The sequence below is a fragment of the Coturnix japonica genome, chromosome 24, assembly GCF_054131305.1.
Source record: "Coturnix japonica strain WE chromosome 24, WE-NBRP24, whole genome shotgun sequence".
NCBI lineage: Eukaryota > Metazoa > Chordata > Aves > Galliformes > Phasianidae > Coturnix > Coturnix japonica.
The window spans coordinates 4,685,480-4,697,689 of NC_140686.1; the positions used below are offsets into that span (position 1 = coordinate 4,685,480).

A 12,210-nucleotide genomic window follows, 5' to 3' on the forward strand; every position below is an offset into this window, starting at 1 on the left:
ACCAGGCTACTTAAAAAGACAAGAGTTTACCTGACTCTGAGCCTTGTCTTTGCTTCAGTTATACCTCAGATTTTTCCAGTAATCTGTTTCCTTCTATTGGGAAAAAAAAAAAAAACCAACAAAAAAAAACACCTCTGTATTGCCATTAAATTCAAACTAAGTGCTGCCTTCTTGGATGGAGGAGATTACAAGTTCTCCTGACAGTAAAGTTCATAATAACTGGAAACTAAGGAACTTAAATTGGAGTTTGCCTCATGTAGTCATCTTGCACTTTTGTTTTTATGTAAAGCTCTCAGTGCACATGTGGTGTTTTTCAAAGTAAGGGAGGTTATCTGAAGTAGAGTGTGAGCATCTCCTGGGATGAGGAAGCTCGTGTAGATTTTGGCTTTGATTTTGCAAAAGCTTTGATAAAGCTTCAAGGATAAGAAGCTGAAAATACTTTACGCCGCCGTTATTCAAAATGCTGGTATCAATTACTTTGTCCATGCAACTGTTTGAAAAAACAAATTGCACTGATTACAAACAAGAGAAAGAAATGCAGCTCTGAAAAGTGGGTGCAGGAAATAATAGTGACTTCTGCTAGCTGCAACCAGCGTGAGTGCATGGATTCATGAAACCAGTTTTCCTACTGGTAGCATAAGAAAGGGAACACCTACTTCCCATTCCGTCTCTCAGTTTCTGTTTCCTTTCTGATTTTATTTCCTGTCTGCACTCCTGATTTTTAGCAGTCTTATAAATTTCCACTCTTTTGACTTCTGCCTGTTCCTCTTGTTCTTTTACTTGGCACCACCGAGAAATTTCTTGCTCTGTCTTCTTTATGCTGCATCCCACAGTCAGATAATTACATCTGTAGGTGAGACCACAAGCCTTCTGTTCTCCAGGCTTAACAGTCCTGATGCTCTCAGCCTCTCCGCGTAAGCCACATGCTCCAAGCACTTAACTGTATTTGCTAATTACATGAGTCTGGAAGCTATATGCTGTCTGTTTTGACAATTACTTCTATGCGTTAAAGACCTGATGGAAAATAACACAGGAGTCGCAAATATCTTCAAATGTAAATGATCGCATACGGTGTTTGGACTGTGGCCCTTTAAAAGGTCTAATTTCTCCTTATGAAAACTTTGCATTCAGAATAAATGACAGTAAATAAACATCTCCTGGGAGAGCGAGGGGCAAATGCTCCTTTCTAGCAATCCAAGCTGGTTTCTGTTACTTAATAAAATGTGCAGTGTTATTTATATAATGCATGTGTTATTTATAATTCTAGGTACAGAAGGAATTGGAGGAAAAAATCAATAAGGAACTTCAGCAAGGTAATATGCTACTCTGATATCAGTGTTTTTAAGGAAGGTGATGACTGTTCGTAACTTCTATGTAATTATTTTCAAAAGTTGTCAAGATTTGTGCTGTTTGAAGCACAGTGTGGGGCTGTTTTTAACTCTAACTTAGAGAGTTTTAATGGAAAACTTCCTGCTAACCAATATACTCTTCAGAATGTTCTGCAGCTACTTTTGAGAAAAAGCATGGAGAGCAAACCATCTCCCCCGCACAGATACACTTGGCTTAAGTTCAAGTCACCTTTCATCCTCAGGCACAAACATCAAATGTAAAAAAAAAAAAAAAAAAAGCCCAGAAATAAGATTTTTATGGACTTCTGTCACTACTTCTCTTTCTGCATACATTCATTGCATTCAGCACTTCAAATATACCATATACATTTTCTGGTGTTCTTAATTTTTGCTCGCTCTTTTTCATTGCTTTTTTTTGTACCTGACATGTTGTCATACTTGTCTTTGGATAAAGAAGAATCAGTGGAAAAGATAGCCTTTCTTTAGGTAAAAATCATTCAGCAATATATAGGCAAACACAGCATGAACTGATTGCTTTTAATATGCAGTGTAAAGCCTGTTCTGTAATAAAAGGCCAGGTCTTCAGAGAAGAATTCATACTGTTTCACAATTAGCATTCTGCCAGAGTCACTGCTGCTGTTCCTAGAGTTATTTTGAAGCAGGGAGCCCTTGAGAATCCAGCTGTTGCTTCACAGCTCTTCCAATTTCCCTGAATAGACAGAAACCCATTGCCATGTGCCCATTTGCATATTCAAACATAATTACATGTGTAGTAGGAGCCGTAGTATTTGCTTGGTCTGGGGATCTTGTCTGGAAAAGGCTGATGGATGGAAGTACTGAAAATCCTTTTCTGCTTCCATCGAAGATGTGTTTCCATGAACGAAAGAGGGTTTAGCCAGGGAAAGTTAAGACATCCCTGGCAGTTAAAGTTAAGGCTGAAACTTTCATATATATATATGGGCATGTAATAACAGGATGCGGAGAAATGGCTGTAAACTTGAAAGTAGGTAGATTTAGACTAGATATTAGGAAGAAACTCTTTACTTCCTAATGTAAGGGTGGTGAGACTCTGAAACAGGTTGCTTAGAGATGTTGTGCATAGCCCCCATCTTGCAGGCATTCAGAGCCAGTCCGGATGGGGCTCTGAGGAACCTGGTCTAGAGGGAGCTGTCCCTGCCTATAGAAGGGAGATTGGAACTGGGTGATCTTAAAAGGTCCCTTCCAGCCCAAACCATTCTGTGTTTCTAAAACCTGGAATTTCTTTAACTAGCTTTAAAAATTGTATTGGCTGATCATTGAATGTGAAAAAATGTTTCTTCCTTTATGCCTGTCCTTTTTGATTTGTGTTTTCCTTGGAAGTTTTTAAATATCTCTGTAGAGCGTAGCCTGATCAGTTATCAGTAATGTTTTTACAGTGACTGATTTGACTCAATCTACTGTAAAAGTAACATCGTCAATCTTGTTTCTTTTCTTTCCAGCCACTGCTGAGCTTGAAACTGCTAGAGCTTCTCCAATGAAATCTACTTATGGATCTTCAAAAAATCTCAATGTTGACCAGGATCCTCTTTGCAGAGCGGTACAGGAGTACCGGGATGTTTTAAACCAAAATTACCTGATCTAAATATATTTTTATTTAAAATGTAAAGGGAAAAGTACTGGAGATCATTTGTTTACATAGGAGGTCTGTGACTTCCCATCCTGCAGCTTAGTGTGGAAACATCTTTACTGTGGTTTGAATATAAATTTTAAATATATTAAATAGGTTGACACTCTGCACTTACCTGTTGGTCACCGAGGGGTAGTCAGTTTATTTTGCACTCAGGATAAGAACCATATCTATTTTTAATTACTGTCAGACTGAGTAAGGTTGGTTCTTGAACTTGACGGAACTGTCAAAATGTTTTTGACACATTATTTTGCTCCATGTTTTTTGTTGAAGGTTTTACCAGAAGCATTCCTTTGGTTCTATTTAACCCTTCCACTGTTTGTGGTAGAGTCTCCAGTGTTATTTTAACGCATAGGAGATTTTGATTGGATTCCTGCCAGCTGTTTCCGTCCTGATGCTGTGAATATTTCTGCTGGTTAAGTGGAAGTTTTAGCAGTGATTAAGCTGGAGAAGAATGCACTTTACATTGCTGTCACTTTCACGCACCTAGGGTTTAAAAATACTGTGCGTGTGTAGCAGTGCCAAGAAAGCTTTAATGTGACCTTTTTGATATTTCTGACTTGATATCCTTGTTGGATTTTGCATTAGAATTTGACTCATCTTAAGACATTCACAGTTGGTAGATGAACACATGATGAACCTGAAGCGGTTCATAGTGGGAAGAAGGAAAATTAATGTTTCAACCTTCTGTCCAATTGGTACTGCACCTTTTTATATGAATGTATTTTATGACACTAATATGCTATATTTAATTCCAGATATTTATGTTCCAACTTGGTATTTAATAAACTTTCATATCTGGTACATCTTTGTTTTATTCTGTTGGCCTTCTTGACTTGCTTTCCACCTCATTCCTTGCCTCTATGACTTGCTACAGTCCTCCTCTGCTCACTTCCATCTCTCCTTCTGGTGCCTTCAGTCTGCCCTGAGATCAGACAAGTGGCCAGCATGCATTTGTGTTCTTTTCCTCCTGGGTACTTGAAGCAGTGGGGCAAACAGCTACTATATGTCATAAGGTTTGTCATCATAGAAATTAAGGGGTATATGCTTGAAACAAGTGTGGAGGGTTGTGATTTTAATGGGTGTGCTGAATCACTTTCAGGTCTTCGGTGGTGATTCATTAACAGGAAGCCGAGGGTAAAGTCTCTGTTGTAAACCTGGCCATGATTGGGAGGGGGATCTTTGGAGCCTTTTCTGCAGGTTGGCCATTCCTTTATGAGATAACTTCTGGTGGCCCTTTGTGCTCTCTCCAGCTGGTACAAGCCAGGAGCCAGGTGGAAGAATATCTCCAGCAGAATCCAGACAGCAAAGCACTCATAGAGTACCTTGCGCTTCTCCATGTTGGTTAAAGCCAGTTCTCCCTCCTCATTTGTCAGAGGGAGTGCACTCTCCCAGGTCTGTCACTTCTGCCCAGTGCACCTGTAGGCTCCCTTCTGGTTATTTTTACATCCCTCGCCAAGTTCAGTTCCATCTGTGCCTCAGCCTTCCTGATCCCATGCATGTCCAGACGGCATCCCTGACCCCTTCCCAGCTACCTGTCCCTGCTTCCACTGCATACAACAAGCATGCAGGGCAGGGCCAACCAAGGAGTCCTATTAAAACTAGTGCCACCAAAAACAGCTGACGAGCCTTGGTAATTGGGACTCCTTGCTGGGAGGCACTGAGGCCCCGAATTTGCCACCAAAAATAACCTCTCCAGAGCAGTTTGCTGTTATCTGGGGGCACATGTCACAGATGTTAAGAAGACTCTACTGCCTCTGATAAAATAGAAGGCTACTACCCACTCAAGGTCTCATTCAAGTAGGGTCCCAGGAGGCTGCAAAAAGGAAATTACAGAACATTAAAAGGGACTTTGAATCCCTTGGGAAGATGTTAAAGGGAGCAGGAACACAAGTAGTCTTCTCTGTACTGCTGACTGGGGGCTGAGAAATGAAGAGGGAGAATGGGCCAGGTAAATTACTGGCTCAGGTAATGGTGTCAGATCAAGGTTTTGGTTACTGTGATCTTGGGCAGGCCTTTGAGAGACCAGGTATGTGGACATCAGACAGAATGTGACAGAGCAGGTGGGGCAAAAGCATGCTGGGGAGCAAGCTGGTTGGATTGATTACCAGCACTTTAAACTAGATTCAGTGCAGGGAGTGGATAGTTCCTTGTGATAGAGAAGGGACAGGGAATGCTGTCATTTAAGGAAACTGCAGGGGTAATCCTCAATTTGTGAGGAGTCTTGTATTTCGATATCATATTTAGTAAAATAAGTTTTTCCTCCTTAGATTGCCGCTGTTTTTATCCCATTCCCCTTTTTCCCCCTCCTTTCTGGGCCCCGGGGGGGGCCCACGGGGTGGCTTCCCCTGTCACGGGCATAGGTAAATCTAAGTAACCCATGACAGATTTTTTAAAGACTAGTCAAATGCAGCAGTGGGTGTGGAGAAAGAACAAAGAAATCTGTAACAGTCTGTGATCAATTATTATAATTTCCATTGCCATCGGACTAGCAGCTGCGCCGAGCCTGGGACTGGACCGAGTTAGAGTTGGGCCACCGGAGCAGTGAGGCGGAGCGTGTGCGGCCCCTTGGGGTTCGGTGCCTGCGGATATGATATCGAAATACAAGATAACACAATATAATATAATTGAGGCTAACAAATCGAACAAACAGAGAGAGAGAAAGTCCCCGAAAACAGAGAGGCCTACTGTGAACTCTATGCGACATGGCTGGAACGCTTCCCACTCTCCGAGAAGTCCGAGAGAAGGAGGAGGGCACTCCAGCCTGGGAACGAGATTATACAGCGTCCTGGTCCCGTGACTTCTCGTTATCCCTGTTGTTCTCTGGGATATGTAGTCTTCTTCTGTGGACTGCACATTCAATAGAAGTATCCATACTTTACATGATGTTATGATGTGGAATACTGATAGCAAAATTACAAAATTACAAAACCATGACACAATGATGACAAGGAGGTGTGGGGAACAACCACTACTGATGTTTCAGAGAACAAAAATCGTACAGGGACTGCCCTCCTCCTGCCCTCGTGTCCCCAGGAGAAACCAACACCGTTTATATAACAGTGCAAGTGGAGGAGTTCATTGTGGAGTGACATTTCTTGGCACCCATTCAGGGCCAGCGTTACTGATGTCAGACTAACAGCAGCAACACATTGTTCAGCACAAGTCCCCGAGTTCCTGGAACGTGCTGCAAGGTCCAGGAAGGAAGATATTACTGCCTGGATAAGGTCAGGATCACAGTGCAGGCAAGTGGCTCTTGGCAGGAGTCTGACTGCTATTGTTTTCACCTTTGATTTCTACCTTCATCAGCAGAGCTTTTATTTTCTTCAGGGAAGATTCTACTACTGGAAGAAATGTCACAGTTTCTGTAATTGCTGTAAAAATTACTGTAAATAAATAAATAAATAAATAAATAAATAAATAAATCCTTAAAAGAGTATTAGAGGCAAGTGTGGGATTTTCAAGGCAAACACCTGACTCATTACCTTCTGCCACATGTAGTTAAACTAAACCTGGTACAAGTTTCCCCTCATTGACTGGACAGCAACTGAGACTGAAGAACCCTCTTCCACTCAAAGAAAACTCATGGACTTTCATGGTTCTAATCACTAAGCAGAACACACAGCTGGAAGGTAGGAATGAAAATACAATTACTAAAAATTAGCCAAGTTGCATACAGTGCTGCCAGACATGAAGGCAGAGCTGCTATGTCTGGCTCCATGGCTCACACTTCCTTTGGTTGTCACTGTCACTCCTTAAACCCACAGCCTGAAGGATGCGAAAGAGGCAGATGTGTTCACAAATACTATAGACCAAATAAACCTTGCAAGCATAAACCATGTAGTTACAGCGGCATTACTCCCATTTGGAGTTTGAGTCTCTTCTGAGAGGCTTTCATTGTGTTGAGAAGTGCCTTCAAGGTCATTCAGTTCCTAAAGGAACATGACAAAATACCAAGCCATGAACTGTCAGCCATGGAATCAACTAAATCACCTCTCAGCAAGGCATTGAGAACACCAGCCAGGTATTTAGGATCATTTTACCTGCAGAGTAAAATTCTCAGTGGAGCACAGCTTCACCCATCGGAAGCTAATAGGTGGAAAAGCATCTATTCACACATACAGAACTGGTATGTTTGTTGGGAAGGTAGTATACTGATGGAATCGTACTAGATACATCACACTACCTGATGAGTCTCCAGATCTAGCTCAGCATGTTTGATACTCACCAAGTCCAAGGCCTAAGGATAACAGGCTGTAGCTGATAGCAAGGGATGAGCTGGACAGAAAGCCTCCCTTATCAGATTAAGTCCTCAAAACAGAATCACATTCCTTCAACCTATGGGTTGACCAACTAATGTTTGAAGAATTTTGCAGACGTGTGGACACGGAGGCTCTGCACACGGATTGCAATTAAGGAACTTGCTCTTTGACTACAAAGATGGCTTTTGTTTTGCTTCAAGCACACCAAATGAATTCAACACATCTTTTTATAAGCCAGCTCAGTCCTTTCACTGGAGACATCCTTTTCCAGTGTTAGCCAAGATTTGTCCCTTAACTCCAAGATGTCTTTTAAATAAACAAAAGGAGGAAGCGACCAACATCAGGCAACACAGGAAACGTAGTGGATTATGACGATTACCTCCAATTCAGTGTTACTTCCTTTTGTCCTCAACATCATCTTTCTCTTCCCTGCTCATTTTTGTAAAATCAGTTTGCTAATTTGCAAGGACACATTGAATTTTACTCAGTTTCTTGTTATTTATCATACTCTTGATTTTGGCTCTTGGCAGGAAAAGCCGCTTTTCAAGAACACTGTGAACTGACACCTTATATGTATTTCAGTAGGACTCTCCATGTACTGAGGAACCATCTGTCAGTCTTAAGACCAGCAGTCCGTACTGAGAGTACCTTCAAGCCTGAGAATTGTTCTTCTTTGTTGAGTACTTTTTTCTTTCCTTCAGTGAGAGAAAGGACTTCTTTTGCAGAAATTACCACTTATCTCCTAGGAAACACTTTCTTTTCTACATCCGTACAGAGTGGGAAACCACAGGAATCTTAGCAGCCAGCCAAATGGCACACAGCAACTGGCACAGCCCTGTCCAAAACAATAACGGCTTGTGGTTCCCTTTTTCCTCTCCCAGACTTCTTCCAACATCTGAGAATGAAACTTCTCTCAAAATTAAGCTCTAATTAAGACCTAACAATCCACTGTAGAGTGTAACTTTATTAGGCTATGATTTCACCTTTGTAGTTTTTAGAAGGGTAGTGGGCCTTCTGTTTGATTTAAAGAACCCCTTTGTTACCAGTTCTTCTCTCTCCGATTTCTTCACCAGTGTAACCAGCACAGTCTTTGGTCAAATCCAGACCAAAACCAATGGCATCAAAACTGAAATAAAATCTGCTGTTGAAACAGAAAATTTGAATGCAATCCAAAAGTAAAAAATAATCTTAACTTTGCTGATGTCTACATGTGTAGGTAACCAAACTTCACAGCTGACAGTTTAAGCTGTCACACAGAACTTTGCTTCTGAGTAGTCTCCCTCCTGGCAGCACTGAATTGCAGTCTGAAATTCTAACCAGACCCGTGAGCAGACCATCCTTTGCCTACCTTGTTGAAGAAGAGTTCAACAATGCACAGCCTATCAACCTAATAGGGCTTTGTGCTGCCAGTTTTTGTCAGCAGTCTTTTCTGAAAGAGTCTGAAATCACCTTTCTCAGCTTCTCCAAGAATGCTCTAGCACCTACATCTTTGTCAGCCTGTGAATAGAGATGCATTACCTTCTTTGAACTCTATACCAGAGCCCCCTGTCCTGATATTGCTCGAGTTTCCCATTATTCATAGTGAAATTACACAGCATGAAATGTCGAAAGTAAATCCAACAAAAACATACTTAGTAAAATGTAGAAACTTTAATTTACAAGCGAAACTACAACATATTCATAATAAAAAAAAAACAACTGGTGACTAGACAAGTTACGCACAATTTGTAAAAACTGTTGAACACTGTTAAATAGGTCTGTACAACCAAAGATTTACAAAGTCCTTGTGCATTCTCTTCTTTTCAATGCACAACTGAACCTAAGGGTTCTGCTCGAATATTCCCTAAGTCAAGAGCTGAATCTGTCTCTTCATCGATCTCACCAATGACAGCACTGTAATAAAAAACAAGTTACCAATTGTTAAAATCCTCTGATGCAAACCTAGAAAGTGAAGACTTAGTTTTGTTTTTATTGCTTAAATTTAACTGTAGAGCTCTATCACTTAAATGCCAAATTCTCGTGGTATTCTCCCACCTCATTGTACCATTTCAGCAATCAGCTGACTCTACAGCTGTGCCTTTTCCACACTGAGAAGCCTTTGTCTATTCAGGTTTTCCTTGACATATAACATTTCATACCTCTCGTTATTCTAACTTCTGCTCATTGTGAATTTTCCTACTGCAACCCTCTGAAATTCAAGGCATACCAGGTATTTACGCGATGACACAATGATGCCTGCTGTTCTATTGTTCTTCCTAGTAATCCCTAGTATTTCTCCTTCCTGATGCATCAGTATTTACGAAGAACTAGACAGAAACAGGACAGGACTGAGTTCAAAAGTAAGACATCTCCACAAGGGTAGCAAGATTCCCATGATGATGAGCAGATCAGAATGCCAAGCGGCTTTCTCAGTTAACAGTGGATTACTGTGCTTTTATCAAGTCCAAATGTACTTGAATTTATAACTGTGTATGTTTACTGCCTTCCTGTGCCTGAAGTCTGCCTCTGATTTACACTTACAGATTGAGGCATAATCTGTATCAGAAGGAAAGATGCTCTTGTTTTTAATTTAGGAAGGAAAAAAGAAACAACAAAACCCACTAAAGATCATAAAAAATTGCACAACTTGCCAAAACCTCACTCATGTCAAAACCCATAAAGGGATCTATTTAATTCCTCATCCTAGGCTTACTGTATGGTGGAGTAATTAAGTTCACATGTTCATTTAGACTGAATAAACTGTATTGCTCTAAAGAAGCTTCATGAGCTATTCTGTGGGGCGGGGTGGCAGCCATATGTGGGGTGGAGGTGGGCTTATATGGGGCAGGGGGCCTTCTGTGGGGCAGGGGGAGCTCCTATGGGGTGGAGGGGTGGCCATATGTGGGGTGGGGGGAGTTATGGGGTGGGGGGGCATGTATGGGGCAGGGTGGCCTCCCCTCCGCTGCCGCTTCCCTCCCCCCATGCCCATTTAAGGCTGTCCACAGAAAAAGAAAAGAAAGAAATAAAAATCTTGTGTCCTTTACTCCCGTTATCCCACATGATGTTCTGATGTGGAATAGCAACACCAACCAAATTACCAAACCACAACAGTTTGGAAGCAGATTTAAACTGGTAGAAGTTGGCAGTGTCTGCATTTCCAGGACCGCTGAAATCAGTGGGGTGCACCTCTCCTGTCCAGGAACCCCAAAGAGGCGATAATAATCCCAGGCCAGCAATTGTAGCATTGATATGATGATTTTATTCAAAGTCTTTGTTAAACAAAGAGGGAAGGAAGGGAGGGGTGCGCTCGGGGAAGGGGGCAGAGGAGGAGGGTTGTTGTCAGACTGTGAAATCAATTTTTTCTTTCTTAATTCTGCTTCAGAAACAACATCTGATTCCCATGCTCTCTGCTTGGTATTTTGTCTTTTGATGCAAACACGTAAGCCCCATTGGTGCCTGGTTCAGCAGTTCAGCTTCCTTTGCGCCCTTTGCCTGGTTATAGGGAAGGTGGCAGGCTCTGTTTCAATGAGGGTGTTGTATGGACATAATATTTATCGCCATGTATCCAAAGGTGCAACAGTTTCTGGAGACCCGTGTGGGATCCTATAGGTGATGGTTCTCTCACCACCAAGTATCCAGTTGTCAGCAGTGGGTGAGTTCACTGGGACTTTGGGGATGGGAGGTGCCAACTAGCAAGCCTTCAATTTCTGCTACTAAAATCAGGCTTGGAAGCATGTTACACGTGGGAAATACACTTGGTGCAGGAAAGGGGATTTCCTTAGCCATCAAAAAAAGATGAAACTGAAGATCTATCAACAAAAATGTAAGCACGTGACACTTGACTTGGCGGGTCTGTGGGAAGGTCAGCTTCTCCGTGTTTGTATTTCAGCCATCATCCTCCACACTGGAGAGGATTTATCCGCTTGGCTTGCTTAATTGCAGCACGTTTCACACGCGTGGATAACCTGTGCATATTGCGTCACTACCTCTGTGGCCTGAGGTGGTGCACCAAGCTGGAAATAATGCCTTCTTGGGGTTGTTGAAGCTCTGCAAAAGTTTGCCAAGCAAAGTTGTGGATGCTCCATCCCTGGAGGTGTTCAAGGCCAGGCTGGATGGAGCTCTGGGCAGCAAGACTCTGTGGGTGGCATCTCCGCCCGTGGCAGTGGGGCTGGGGTTCTGAGTTCTTCACTGTCCCTTGCAAGCCAAGCCATTCTATGATTCTGCATTTCTATGATGTAAGCACCAGCCCCACACAGCCCTGGTGCAGTGCATCACAAGAGCAGCAGCCTGCGGGGAGCCACCACCCAGAATCACAGAGATGTGAGGTCACAATGCCCCATCCTATAACTGTGCTGAGCTGTGTCATGAGCTCACGAGGCCTGGCCGCAGTCTTGGCTCAGTGCGACACTCACTGTGGCTGCAGCGGTGGTGTTGGAAGCGTGGTGCAAGTGTGGGGGCGGCCATGGACCCTGCCCGCCTTGTCCTCTTCCTCCTATTGGTGGCCATGAGTTTCCAGGAGAGCTGTGCTGCTCCGTGGCGAGCACGGGGAGCAGGTGAGTGGGTAGAGATGGGACCCAAACTGAGCAGCGCTGGGAGCAAGAAGTCAGGCTGTGTCCCCACGGCCCTGTAGTACACTTGCCTGGGGCCTGCCTTCCATGGGGGTGTTGCTGGGTAGGGGGTGATGGGCAGCACTGCAGGAGCCGGGCAAGAGCCCGTGGCTGCGCTGCTCCCCAGGGCTGGCTCCAGCAATGCCAGGCTGTAGCTCTGCTAATTGCTGGCTGCAGCACAGCCTTCGTCCTGGGAGATGCCCGGGGAGAGTTCAGAAGAGGCGTGCTGGGCGTGCATGAGCATTTCTGCTTCAGGCTCATGGCACTCCCCAGTTTCCAAGCCAGAGCCCCAGTCCACAGCCCAGGGGAAGAGACAGGTGTGCTTTCCTCCAGTGCCTCAGTGTGAC

General features: G+C 43.3%; 1 long non-coding RNA gene and 1 pseudogene across 2 annotated transcripts in view; one reads left to right on the plus strand and one right to left on the minus strand.

Moving 5' to 3' along the window:
* The window catches only part of LOC146757111 (uncharacterized), a 49,006-nt pseudogene extending 45,187 nt beyond the window's left edge, over nt 1-3,819 (plus strand). Inside the window, exons 32-33 of the transcript XR_014936948.1 lie at nt 1,268-1,313; nt 2,828-3,819. The product of XR_014936948.1 is annotated as an uncharacterized LOC146757111 (transcript). The remainder of the gene's footprint in view (nt 1-1,267; nt 1,314-2,827) is intronic.
* A 5,089-nt stretch (nt 3,820-8,908) lies between these two features.
* LOC146757112 (uncharacterized) lies at nt 8,909-11,738 on the minus strand. The gene is made up of 2 exons (XR_014937037.1): nt 10,347-11,738; nt 8,909-9,170 (listed from the first exon to the last, which is right to left on the minus strand). It is a non-coding gene; the product is annotated as an uncharacterized LOC146757112 (long non-coding RNA).
* Nucleotides 11,739-12,210: the final 472 nt, after the last annotated feature.